The sequence below is a fragment of the Ambystoma mexicanum genome, chromosome 5q, assembly GCF_040938575.1.
Source record: "Ambystoma mexicanum isolate Mex_15411 chromosome 5q, UKY_AmexF1_1, whole genome shotgun sequence".
NCBI lineage: Eukaryota > Metazoa > Chordata > Amphibia > Caudata > Ambystomatidae > Ambystoma > Ambystoma mexicanum.
The window spans coordinates 338,461,205-338,476,028 of record NC_090933.1 but is presented as its reverse complement, the minus strand read 5'-3'; positions in this window follow the sequence as shown (position 1 = coordinate 338,476,028).

Genomic DNA, 14,824 nt, shown 5'->3' with positions numbered 1-14,824 from the left:
CGCTACATGAGCTATTGGCCAGTTGGTTAACCATTGAAGGGAATGTAGATGTCTGTGTAGTTGGAGACTTTAACACCCATATGTTAGGGGGAGAATGGAAAACGGCTAATCCAAAGTTGTTTTCAAAATGTGTTATGGAACATAATAAAATAGAGGGTGAAGGTCTAGACTGGGAGCACTTTTTTCATAATTGGGAATTTGAGATGGTAAATGGACGCACTAAAAGTGATCATCCTGGCAGACGTACATGGAGTAATGGTTCTGTGAGCAGTACCCTGGATTATATTTTTGTTTCACCTAGTATGATGCTTCTAGTGGATGACATGATAGTAATTCCAAACAATTGGAGCGACCATGCTATTATGGCATGTTCGTTTGACATCCCTGAAGTTCATACTCAATTGTGTACTATAGGGGACCTAAAAGTTAATCATGCAGGGACATGCATTCGATGGTCAGATAAGAATGTGTTACGTGCTGATGAAGCCATATATAAAAACTGCTACCCCAACCTGGAAGAATTTAAGACGATGTCCATTGATGGAGTTGAGAATTGGATTCACCTCTTCTCTGACAAGCATGCTTCCACTTTGGTTAGAACTATGTTCAGTGAACAGGAAAAATTGCCCATTTACGATAGATTCATCAGTGATGCTAAAAGAACACTGAGGGCGGAATTAAGAAGAGCTAAGAAAACTAGCTCAACCTGTGACAAATATAATATAATTTCTAAGAAATTAAAGAATAGATACAGGGCCATTATTAAGGCAAAAAGAAGCTCTGATAGAAATAAATCCTGGCAAAGGTTAGTGCAGACTATCTGCTCTCGTAAAACTCGTAGCATATGGGCACTTCTTAATGAAGCCAGAGGGAACAAAACACGGCAAACAGTTAACCCTATCTCCAGTGTTGAATGGACCAGGTTTCTGGAAAATCGTAATCTAGTGCTTAGAAACGAGGAGACAATCCCAATGGGCAATATACCAACTGAGCCCACGATGGATATCTCCTACGATTCCATTCTTTCCACAATTAAATTACTGAAATCTTCCAGGGCACCTGGACCAATTGGGCTGGCTAACGTCGTAATAAAGAGTAATCCGGACTTTTGGGCCACCCTAATGAACATATTGTTCTCGAAGATTTTGAGGGAAGGGAAAGTCCCGTGCTCTTGGCAATCGGCCATCTTAATACCTATATACAAAAAAGGCAATCGAATGGATCCCAACAATTATAGATTACTTTCCATGTTGGATAGTACAAGTAAAATATTTGCCTCACTCTTATTGAAAAAACCTCAGCTCTGGGCCGATCGGGCTAACATCCTATGTAAATTCCAATGTGGCTTTAGGCAAGACTATTCTACTTCCCATAACCTTTTGGTTATGGATTATATGCGTGCTAGAGCCTTACAAAGTGGACAACCTCCCCTTTATGCACTATATATAGACTTCAAAGCAGCATTTGACTCCATTCCCCGAGAAAAACTTTGGTTGAAGCTACAAAAACTCAGCTGTCCAGATGATCTACTATACTACCTTAGACTGTTACATCAGAATACCAAGGTGAAACTAAAATTAGACCGTGGAGGCCATATGTCAGATGAAGTTATACAGAATAGAGGGGTTAAACAGGGATGTGTGACTGCCCCCTTAGTATATAACTTATACGTACATGACATCCCTGCGACTATAGCCCTGGCAAAGAACTGCCCTCCCAGTATTGGTAAAACCCCCTGCTTGGTGCTCGCATATGCTGATGACTTTGTGATCTTTGATCACACAATTAGTGGCCTACGTCGATCAGCCACAGCCCTCTGGGATTACTCTGAACAAAATGGGCTAACTATCAATGTTGAGAAAACACACGTGATGAGTTACACAAGTAAGAGATCTGCTCGTGTCTTGCTCTGCATGGATAGTGTTGTAATCTCCTATGTCCCGGAATATAAATATCTGGGGATAGATTTGAACCCAGAGGTGACTATTATATATGTAAACGCAATCGAAAAATAAGAGCAGCACAAATTACGGCTCTATTTAAAAGTTTTACAACTAAACAGGGTGGTTTTACCTTATGGGGTTCCCGTCACCTCTATATACAAGTACTAGCGCCCATGATGATATATGGCCTGGAATCCCTGATTAAGATGGACTTAAACTGGCTACAAATTATAGAGGGAACATTTTGGAGGAAGATACTGGGACCTCCGGCATGTATCCCTATGTCTCTGTTAAGATTAGAGCTGGGGTTAATATCGTTAAAAGCACAGATACCGAGGAAGAGAGCCGGGATTTATTTAAAAATGGTGAATGGTACGGGCAATGCCTTACTAATGACATTTGCCCTGAGTAATAATGAAGAACGCACCATTAGTGAATTCAAAAAACAAATGGAACAGTTGCTCAGTGAAATTTGTTGGAAACAACGAGAAGGGATATATACGGAGGCTATGCAGTCTTGTATGGGGAGACGGGTAGAGTTATGGGACTGGCTTGAGAATTACGAACATCTTCGTAAATTAAAAAGGTATAACTTTGTGCAAAACAGGCTATACACGTTTAAGAAACCACAGAAATATTTGATGATCTATCCGTCCCATAGACTCAGCAGGTTCATATTATTACTGAGAATAGAATACCTCCCCATAAAGATGACTACGGGTGTAATAGATAAGATACCCAGAGAACAATGCTATTGCCGTCTTTGTAAGAACCAGGAATTTCCCGAGACAGCCAAGCATGTTCTCACTGAATGCCAGGCTATGAATGATGATATAAAACTCCATTTGGGAAAGTATGTGCACAATTGGGAAACCATAGGGAATATGTTGTTTTGGAACTATTGTGTTAACACCAATAGTATGCGCTTGTTAACCGCACTATACTCTATTTGGTTAAGAGTGGAAGACAAGCTGGACATATCTACATGAGGAAAGCTAGTTTTTGGCTAGACCCGGGTTTTATAGGGAAATGGAGTCAGTGTCAAGGAGGCTAGACCCTGCAATATAATTTGCTATGATTACTGGATTAGTAAGAATAGTATGTGTATCTTAAATTGTTAATAACATAAGAGACAATTAATGATTTATATTTGAGTGTAATTATACTGTATTGACTCGTATGAAGATTTTTATTTTTTTTTATATTGTTTTGGAAAATGTTTCCTTTTTTTACATTGTACTGTATTGTTTATTTTAGGTTGTATGTTATTATAATGTATATGTGTAAAGTTTATTATTTAAACTAAAACACATTAAAGATATTATTATTATTGACCGAATAAACTGAAACTACACTTATGGGATTGGCGAACTCCTTGGGGAAAATGTAACAATTATGCCATTTTGAAACAAGGCGCATTCATCCAGAAACCTCTATACGAACTACCAACTTGCCTAGAGTGATCCCCGACCCAAAACGAGCAATGTCAATTCTTCGTCTAAAATTGAATTTATGGCCAACTAGGTCCAAACTTGCATCCTACAAATCCTCTTCTATGCTAGACCCAACATGCAGATTTTGCACCCGGCCAAATGTCAATGAAACACTTTGCCATCTAATGACTGAATGTACTGCCCTAGAGCATATAAGAATCCAAATACACCACCAACATTTTTGTGAATTTAGAATCCTAACAAAAGAACGGATGTGGTCTTACATTTTTAATGCAACAAGAGTGTCCTTAAATATAGCAACAATGAACTTTCTACTAGCGCTTAACCTTGCACATACTGAAGGTAAATAAAGACATGAAAGTCCTATGAAATCTTCATTTGTACCGGTCACCGAACCTAGTGTTTAAACTTTTAGATTTTACTTTTAATCATGATTTTATAGAAATTTTAGATCTTGTTTCAATCATGATTCTGGTGCTACAGGCTTGCTATCCTCTCGGGTGCCTTTCATTCCACCAGGGCAAACCTGGCAGAATGAAAGGCAACCGCAAGCACAACTCAGTGTTTGCCGGTCCGGATACAACGGTACCGGTAAGCTTACCGGTACCGTTGTATCCGGACCGGCAACCTTGTAATGAGGCCCAATGCCATACGAGAATGAAATGTTAATTAAGAGATATTTGAGAAAAAAGTTGTTGGAAACAAATGCATTCTTGTTGAAATAGGTGTAATATCAACTAAAACAATAAATAAAAAAAGAAGAAAAAAGAAAACTCCTCGGTTCGTCGGCGACCCTGACTTTCTCCGGCGGGACAAAGCGGTTGATGGTGATGAGCAAGGGAGTCATTGATTCAAAGTGTTCTCAGGCAATGGAGTGTTGAGGCTCCGGTCATCTGCGGCATAGCATCAAGCTGTCCCTGCTTCTGGGCAACATGGCTTCGAAGGGCCTCCAGTGGTTACAGCGATCCTCCGAACCCTGGTCGACTATGATGGACTTAGAAGGCCTCAATGTCCGGGTGCTGCTCTTCGAGATTCCTCAGCAGTCCCCGTCTCCGGTTGAGTCTTTCGAAGGCTGGCTTCCAGGGCGCTTCGGCAAAGGTTAGCAGTCTGCACAATGTTCCCTCGTAGCTCAGGAAGAGGTCTCCTTGCCAGGTCCACTCTTGGATCAGTTTCTTGAAGGCACAGCAGCTTTCAGATTGGGTTGAAGGGAAACAGCAGTTAACCTTCTTCTTCCGGCTCGGCTTCGAGATCAAGCATCAAGTTTCGACTTCAGCTTCTGAACAATTTCCATCAGTAAGAGGTCCCTAGATATACTGTTTGGTCTCTCATTTACTCTCCTGTGTCACACTCAGGCAACCATCATTCAGAAGGGCATTCAGGCAGGCAAGCAGGAAGGCAGCCAATCAGGCTCACAATGCATTCAGTCCATTCTTCACCATCCAGACACTCATAACAAGGAATGTGGATTGGGACAAGTACCCAGCCATTCAGCACTCCACACTGGATTCATACCAGTTCCGGGCAGGGCTGTCTCAGTCTTTGTGTCACATACCAGAAACCAGACACCTTACAACTTAAAATGTATATTGGTCACACACTCCATTCACCCAGGTCCCACCCCAATGGTGTACCCACAACATAGTCACTGGGAAGGCTCCAGTCTGGCCTGGACTTCCCCACAATACCATATATGGAACTTCCACCCAACAGCCAGTCAGGGGAAGGGACAGAGTCAGGGCTTCCCATGACTTTGGGAAACCAAGGTAACAGGCAATAGAAAGCAAGAGGCCACAGGGGCCATCTTGTCTTCTATTAGGAATCACTGATTCAATGGCAGGGTCTGGGTATCCCAAAATGAAGGATACTCAGGGCACCTGTCAAATTCAGCATGGAGCTGCCACCAGCCCGTACTCTGCTCTGTGGGCCACACACAGGTGCCCAAAAACATACACTAGGGGTACAGGGTTGTACACCCACCCATAGGTGCCATACGGGTATCTCAAGGGTCTTTTCACCAAACCAAAAAGAGGAAGACCTGCACTGCCAGGAGTCCCACATGGACTCCTGGGGCATATAATAACACAGAACACACAAGATAAAGGACTACAGGACAAGGACATGGAGGCCCTGTCCCTCCAAAGCATTTCCAGCATCACAGTCATCCCCCACCCCCAGACTGAGGTTAGGGTGGTCTAATCTCCAACGAGACTGACACCCTCATCCTGTTACGCTCACCTGGTCTCTGTGGAGGCATTGGGGCATGGTTGCAGCCATCCCTGAACTTGAATCGCCCCCTTCAGGCCTCTCCCTCAGTCGAAAAGCTGTGAGTGTTGGTACATGGTGATACTGTTAGTGGAGATAATAGTGTGTGAGTGTGCCAATCTGTGATTGTTGTACCTCTCAAACCCTGCACCCCAAAGTACTGTTTCTGTGAGCATACGCCAGCCCATAAAGCTCATCTGTGAATTATGGAAGATAAGCTCTGTCCTGCTACTTCTGGCAGGGGTGCGTCGAATGGGATCTAGTTCCTTCACTGATCCCAGTTCCTTCACTGATTCTTGATAAGGATTAGTCCAGTCCAGCTGCGACTATGCTTCTCTTTATGATTGGTAAGTCTTTCTTGAGCTCTTGTGATGCTGTTCGTTCTGTTTAATGTCTTTATATGTTGCTCCTATTTATGCCCGCAATAATGTCTCTCTTCTGTTTTCTTCCCTTAGATGGAAATGCGGCCTCAATGCAGCTGTGAGACGCGAGACGCGGCCGGATGGAAGATGGATGGTACTGCAATGTTCGAAAGAAGGTAAGTGATGGTTTAAGGAAAAGCGCAGAGTATGGCAACGCGCAACCTTAAATGGGCTGTTTTTTCAATGTCTAACCTTGTCTTCTGTTTTTTCCTTGCAGGTGCTGCTGTCGACGATGGAGCGTGTTGTGCTGCGGTGCCAAGATGAAGATTTCGGCGTTCCGGAAAGTGTAAAGATGAATACTTGGTTCGCCGAAGAGATGTACAGGTAAGAACAGTTTCCCCCAGTTGGCAAGTATGCTGGCAGGAAGCAGGATGTCCAGGAAGCATGATCTTCAAAGGTAAGTCTGACCTCAGGCGACGGTGAGCGTTACGCTGCTTGCAAGTGCAGAATACCGCGAATCGTCTGTCTTGAGGATCGGGGCAGCTTATATAGCTGAGATCGTGGGCACGCCCATTAGGGCCAGCTTACCAGTCACACCCTGCCACTCCTAGAGAGTAAGCGCGTGCGAAGGCAATCCATTAGTAGCCACACCCAAGAATACACTTGGGGCTGCTTAATGGATAGAATGTTCAAGGTTAATGCATCCTGCTGAATGGATGGAATGTTCAAGGTTTTTGCATCTGAAGTGCTATGTCCATAATAAAAGCTTTTTGGTGTTAAAGGGATGTTCTTGTTTACTTTTGTTCATGAGCCTGGCGCCAAAGGCGCCAGGACAGTGTCCACCCAGGTCTCCTGTGCATGCGACCCCTGCATGCCTGTGCCCCTGACTTCATGACCATGACTGCACTCCCCCTCAAGGCCCCTTTCAAGAGTGGTTCTCCTCCCGGTCCTGGTTTGGTCAGATTATTGCGATGGAACTGTCTGATTAAACGTGGAGCATGGACGTGTTCACTGGGTTTCCAAGTTCAGTCTTGAGGTCCGTAACCTTTCCAGTCAATTAGGTAATACAACTTTGATCGAACCACCTTGGAGTCCAGGGTGCATTTGACTTCATATTCTGGTTCTCCATGTATTACTTCGGGCTCTGGCGGAGAACTAAGCCGTGTATTGGATTTCATTGGTTTGAGGAGAGAGACATGAAATACGGGGTGAATTCTCATGTGAGATGGTAACTCCAATTTCATGGCGACAGGATTGATTATGGACTTTATAGTATAGGGGCCCATGTATCTTGGGTGGAAATCTCTTGGCCCCTTCAGGGGAATATATTTGGATGCTAACCACACCTTTTCTCCAATCTGGTAGGGGGGAGGTTCCTTCCGATGTCGATAAGCAAACAGTTTTTGTCTTTCCTTAGCCTTAGTCAGATGCTCTGTTGCCTCCTTAAGAACCTGAGTGATGGTTTTATGCAAGTTTTTTATAGCTGGCATTTCCAGGGTATCAGGTGGATCAAATACTGATGTCCTCTGATGTCTTCCATGCACAGTGTAGAATGGAGTTTGCCCTGTGCTTGTGTGAACTGAGTTGTTGTATGCATACTCAGCTATCCAGAGTATATTTTTCCCAAGAATCCTCGGACTGTTGCAACATACACCTTAGATATAGCTCTAAAGTTTGGTTGGTTTTTTCAGTTTGCCCATCAGTTTGAGGGTGATGGCTTGTGGACAACCGGAGATCGATTTTGACAATCATACAACACTTTCTCCAAAAGGCAGGAACAAATTGAGTTCCGCAATCAAATACTAATATTGATGGAAATCCATGCAATCGAAGAATTTGCTCTAGGAACCCAGAAGCGAGAGTTTACGCAGTTGGGAGTCCCTTCAGAGGGATGGAATGGGCCATTTTGGAGAATAAATCCACAACGACTAATATGGTGTTGTATCCGTTGCAGGGTGGAAGATCTGTAATGAATTCCATCGACAGGGTATGCCAAGGTGCTGGCGGTACTGTTAGGAGATGTAGTAAGCCAGCAGGGTTTTGTTTCTGAAACTTGTGTTGTGCACAGACACCGCAGGTTTCAATAAATTGGGCAATGTCTTTTCGCCAGGTTGGCCAGCAGTAGTTTTGTTTTACCTTAGCCTGAGTTTGGGCTATTCCTGGGTGTTCTTCCAGTAATGAATCATGGTCATTTGTGATGATTTGCTTTTGCAGTTCTTGGTCTTGGAAATATAATCGTCCTTGGAAATACGGTAGATTGTCTTCGATGGTGTACTGGTCACCGTTTAACACCCATTCCTGTTGTGTTGATTGATCCATCGGGGATTGCAAACTGGTTCTTTGGTCATCAACACAGGTGGTGGCAGCTATTCTGGTTTGAATCCTTTCCTCAGGAATTATGGCCATGGGGTCGGATACTGTAAAAGCCTCTTTTTCTTCACTCATGCGTGATAGAGCATCTGCTTTCCCATTGCATACTCCAGGTCTATAAGTGATAATAAAATTTTATTCCGCGAAGAAGAGAGCCCAACAACGTTGACGCGAGGATTGTGCTTTGGTGGGTTTCAAGTATTGCAAGTTACGGTGGCCCGTGATGACAGTGACCGTAAGTCTCACCCCAAGAAAGTAATGTCTCCAGGTCTTGAATGCTGCTTTTATCACCAGTAATTCCTCATCTGTGATTGCGTAGTTCAACTCGGGGGCTGAACATTTGCGGGACCAGAATGCAACGGCGTGTAGTTGTCCTGTTTCAGGGTCTTGTTGTGACAATACTGCTCCCATGCTATTTTTGAAGCATCTGTCTCAACTATGTAAGGTAGGTTTTGTCGCGGGTGTGGAAGGACTGGTGCTGTAGTGAATGCTAGTTTCAACTTCTGGAAGGCTTCTTCAGCTTCTGTCGACCAATGGAACTTTTGATTTTTCTTTAACAAGGAGGTAAATGGATGTACAATTTGTGAAAACCCTGGTATACACCGACGGTAAAAGTTGGCAAATCCGAGCACACTTTGCACTCCTTTCATGGATGTTGGTGAGGGCAATTGGAGGATTGCATCCACCTTTTGTGTATCATATGTACACCTTGTGGTGTGAGCATAAAACCGAGAAATATCGAAATCGGTTACATGGAAAAAACATTTTTCCAACTTGGCATACAATTGTTGTTGTCGAAGCTTCTCTAAGACTGCCCGGACATGGCCTACATTTTCTTCCATGGAATTTGAGTAGATAAGAATGTCGTCAATGTAAACAAGAGCGCAAACGTCCAGTAGTTCACGGAGTACATCATTCATAAAGAATTGGAATGCTGCAGGGGCATTGCATAGCTCGAAGGGCATGACCTGATATTCAAAGAGGCCGTACCTCATGCGGAAGGCCGTTTTCCACTGGTCTCCCTCTTTTACTCTTACAAGATGGTATGCTCCTATAAAATCCAGTTTTGTGTAGATGTACAATTTGTGAAAACCCCAGTATACACCGGCGGTAAAAGTTGGCGAATCTGAGCTCACTTTGCACTCCTTTCATGGATGTTGGTGAGGGCCATTGGAGGATTGCATCCACCTTTTGTGTATCCATATGTACACCTTGTGGTGTGAGCATAAAACCGAGAAACTCGAAATCGGTTACATGGAAAAAACATTTTTCCAACTTGGCATACAATTGTTGTTGTCAAAGCTTCTCTAAGACTGCCCGGACATGGCCTGTATTTTCTTCCATGGAATTTGAGTAGATAAGAATGTCGTCAATGTAAACAAGAGCGCAAACGTCCAGTAGTTCACGGAGTACATCATTCATAAAGAACTGGAATGCTGCAGGGGCATTGCATAGCTCGAAGGGCATGACCTGGTATTCAAAGAGGCCGTACCTAATGCCGAAGGCCGTTTTCCACTCGTCTCCCTCTTTTACTCTTACAAGATGGTATACTCCTATAAAATCCAGTTTTGTGTAGATTTGAGCATGTTTCATTTGCCCAGGAGCTCTGGTATAAGTGGTAAAGGATATCGATTTTTTACTGTGATCTGATTGATGGCTCTATAGTCGATGCAAGTTCTTAAGTCCACCTCCTTTTTAGGCATGAAGAATAAGGGCGAGGAGGCAGGTGACTTGGACGTGCAAATGAAACCGTTTGCCAGGTACTGATCGAGGTAACTTCTAAGATGCTGATTTTCCTGTTCTGTCACAGCGTAAATTCGGCTGCAAGGGATCTGGGCTCCAGGTACAAGATCTATTTGACAATCGTAGGGTCTGTGCGGGGGCAGGACGTTGGCTTGCTCTTTTTTGAAGACATCCTGGTAATCTTGGTATTCAAGCGGTAAGGAGCTGATGAGGCCCAACAGGATTCCTTTCTTCGGTTTCAGATTGGTGTCATCTTTTTTGTAACATGTGTCTGCACAATCATGAGAAAATGTCAGAACTCGTTTTCGCCAGTCGATCCTAGGATTGTGGGTCTCCAGCCAGGGCATTCCCTGGCTGGAGACCCACATCTGGAACTGAGGAGCACCGATGACATTGAAAGTAATGTTCTCTTGATGCCCGTCCTGACACAGAAGTTTGACTTTCTCGGTGTATTGTGTCACCGGGCCAGATGATAGCTGAGAACCATCCACAGCAGTGATGTTTTCCGATTTCTGCTTCTGTCGTAGAGGAAGGCCTATTCGGAGAGCCAAATCTTGGCCAATGTAGTTACCCACAGCTCCACAATCAATATATGCCTCCAAGGCATGTATTTTTGATGGTTGCTTGTGATTCACCAAAAGCACTGGAAGGACTAGATGTGAGGTCTATATGGATTCCTTTTTCATGCTCGACAATCGGACCCCTACACCTGCCGGGCATTGGCGTTTCACAAGTTCTGTTCTTCTTCTTCATCAGTTTTGTCTGTTGCCCCAACCGTTTTCTTGGGTGGTTTTACCGGGCAGTCACGGAGGAAGGGACCTGCTTGTCCACAATATAAGCAAAGCTGTTGTTGTCTTCTTTTTTCCCCTTTCTGCTTTGGCAAGGGGACTTCGTAATCCACCAATTTGCATTGGCTCAGACTGTTCATTTGATTTAGTCTGATTCTCACGCGGTCGTACGTAAACTGACAGTCCCTCTGATCTAGCTCGATCCTTTTTCCGATTCTGCAACCTATGATCGAGTTGCACCGTCAGGTCTATGTAGTCTGCACACCTCTCAGGGGGATTCACCACTTGCGCCAACACATCCTTAAATTCTCCACGTAACCCTTGGTAAAGAGTGTAGTCCTCTTCTCTTCTGGCCAGTTGGTCTGGGCTATGAGATGATTGAAGGTTGCAATATAGGTTAATAGGTCTTGACTCCCATGTCTGAGTGACAACAAGTCATTGTCCAGAGCTTGTCCTTGAGTATGACGGGCAAATCATTTCTCCATCTCATGTTGGAAATTCCCAAAGTTCCGAAGTAAAGGGTCATCTTGGTGTACCAAAGGTATAGACTAGTCTGCCGCACTCCCTCCTAAATACGAGAGTACAAATTCCACTTTGGTTTGGTCATTAGGAAAGGCACCTGGTCTGCACAAGAAATGAAGGCGACATTGGTTCATAAATGAAGCGTTCGGGAGGGGCTAGAGACACTGCTCCTGGAAGAACCACCTGAACCGGTGTTGGTTGTTGTGGTGTGGAAGAATGAGAAGAATGGGTCACTCCAGGCAGTGGAACCTGTCCTGCTTGTGCTTGTAGCATTTGTCTTGCCAATTCTTCAATTCATTCTCGAGTTACAATAATATACCTCCGTGATGCATTGGTTTCCTCTCTTGAAGCATATACTTCAGCCTGTAATTCCCCTAGTAAGAGGACTAACTGATCTGGTTCTGAAGTTTCCATAACACCCAGGCAGAGAGTATTAGAGACTTTGTGTTCTGTTACGCTCACCTGGTCTCTGCGGAGGCGCTGGGGCACAGTTGCAGTCCACCCTGAACTTGAATCACCCCCTTCAGGTCTCTCCCTCAGTAGAAAAGCTGTGAGCGGTGGTACATGGTGATACTGCTCCTGCATGGAGATAACAGAACTTGAATCTCCCCCTTCGGCCTCTCCCTCAGTAGAAATGCTGTGAGCAGTGGTACATGGTGATACTGCTCCTGTATGGAGATAAGTGTGTGAGTGCGCCAATATGTGATTGTTGTACCTCTCAAACCTTTCACCCCAAAGTACGGTTTCTGTGAGCAGACGCCGGCCCATAAAGCTCACCTGTGAATTAAGGAAGATAAGCTCTCCGTCCTGCTACTTCTGGCAGGGGCGCGACAAATGGGATCTAGTTCCTTCACTTCACTGATCCCTGATAAGGATTAGTCCAGTCCAGCAGCGACTATGCTTCTCTTTATGATTGGTAAGTCTTTCTTGAGCTCTTGTGATGTTGTTCGTTCTGTTTAATGTCTTTATATGTTGCTCTTATTTATGGCCGCAAGAATGTCACTTTTCAGTTTTCTTCCCTTAGAAGGAAATGCGGCCTCAATGCAGCTGTGAGACACGAGACGCGGCCGGATGGAAGATGGATGCTACCGCAATGTTTGACAGCAGGTAAGTGATGCTTTAAGGAAAAGTGCGAAGTATGGCAAAGCGCAACCTTAAACGGACTGTATTTTCGATGTCTAACCTTGTCTTCTGTTTTTTTCCTTGGAGGCGCTGCTGTCAACGATGGAGCATGTCATGATGCGGTGCCAAGATGAAGATTTCGGCGTTCCGGAAAGTGTAAAGATGAATACTTGGTTCGCCAAAGAGATGTACAGGTAAGAACAGCTTCCCCCAGTTGGTAAGTATGCTGGCCAGGAAGCAGGATCTTCAAAGGTAAGTTTGACCTCAGGCAACGGTGAGCATTATGCTGCTTGCAAGTGCTGAATAACGCGAAGCATCTGTCTTGAGGATTGGGGCAGCTTATATAGCTGAGATCGTGGGTACGCCCATTAGGGCAGGTTTACCAGCCACACCCTGCCACTCCTAGAGAGTGAGCATGTGCAAAGGCAATCCATTAGCAGCCACACCCAAGAATACACTTGCAGCTGCTAGTAGATGGAATGTTCAAGGTTTTTTTTAAATAAAACATTTTTTTTTATTTTTAGTTTCACAATACAAACAAACAGTGACTCCTGTGGAGTTCATTAACCTTACATTCTAACAATTTATGGGTCTCGGGTTTGACAGCACAAAATAATGGCATTGTTACATGTTTACATTTTCTCGTCAGATGTATCACATCTTCTGGTATACTGTTTCCAATGTCTCATTGAGCGTTCTCCCATTTTCCCCAGATCTTGTCGGCTTTCCCAGGGCAGCCCCTGGCCGCATACACCCTTGTCTCCCTCGCTATGCATGCATCTACATCGTTTGTCCATTGTACATGTTCCGGGGTTACATTAGATCCCCACAGTTTAGCGATGTTACATTTGATCAATGCTGTGGAGGTTGAAAACAGTCATTTGTCAGTGCTTGACATTGCACCCTCATCCTCTACGCCCAGTAGCATCAATTTCGGATCTCTGGCCACAGTACAGCCCAGTACCCTAGACAGTGTGTCACAGCATTGTTGCCAGTATGATTGGTTGTGTGAGCAGTCCCATAGTATGTGGAAAAAGTGCCCTCCTCTTGGCGACAGCGTAGGCAATTAGGGTCTGTGATTTTACCCCAGCGATAGAGTGCTACCCTTGGGTAGTAGATTCTATGTAGAATTTTGAGCTGGATAAGGCGGAGTCTGGCCGATATGGCTGTCTCTCTTGGGTACATTAGTATTGTTATCCAGTCCTCAGGCAGGATCTCCCCCACATCTCTTTCCCACTTGGACTTCAGACTCACCAACTCAGGTGTGGCAAAGGAGGTGAGAACATTATACATCACTGAGGTGGGTTTAGCTTCAATGCTGTCTAGGACTATGTTTCTCTCTATGGAAGTGCAGTGTGACATATTATTCAGATCAGGGAGATGGCGCCGTAGGGCGTGACTTAGCTGCATGTGTCTATCGGTCAGTAGCAGGGAGATCAAATGTATCAGCCAGGTCATCAAAGGGTACAATCCCCCTTTCCATAATCACATCACCCACTTTTGTTATCCCAGCAGCTATCCAGTTCTGCCATTGCGGGGGTTTGTGCAGCTCAGAAATATGTTTGTTTACTCACAGTGGCTGAACCGGGGTGATTTTCCCTTCCCAGTTTATGTACTCGTGGGCCTCTGCCCAGATTGTTACCCGGTGGGACGACATCGTTTTGGGGGCACTGGAATTAGTTTTCTGGTATAGGGACTCCACTGAGGTTACTGTCGCTCCTCTTGTGACATCGGGTTTAATGTGAGGTAGCGATGGATCTCCGTGTAGTATGTCATTTATTACTGCCATTTGGTTTGCCCAGTAGTATGTCTGTAGGCGCGGTAACCCTATGCCTCCCTCCCAGATGGACCACTGTAGGGTGTTAAGTGCTAGACTCGGGTGTCCATTGCTCCATAGGAGTCTCCGGAGAGTTCTGTCAATGTTTTGAAATTCCCGTGTAGGGATGTGTAATGGGGCATTTTGAAGGATGTATAGAAATCTTGGCAAGGTCATCATTTTAAATAGTGCCGCTCTCCCTAATAGGGTTAGTGGCAGGGCGTTCCAGTGTTTAACATCTTCCGCAAATCGCTGTATGATTGGATGGAGGTTTTTCTCAACATATTCATTCAAGTTTGTAGTGATCTGGGCCCCCAAATATCTGAAGTGATTACCCTCAATACGAAAGGGGCAGTTTTGTAACACAGCACCATCTATTTCTTTTACCTGGAATAGTATAGATTTTGACCAGTTTACCCACAGGCCGCTGAAGGATTCATAT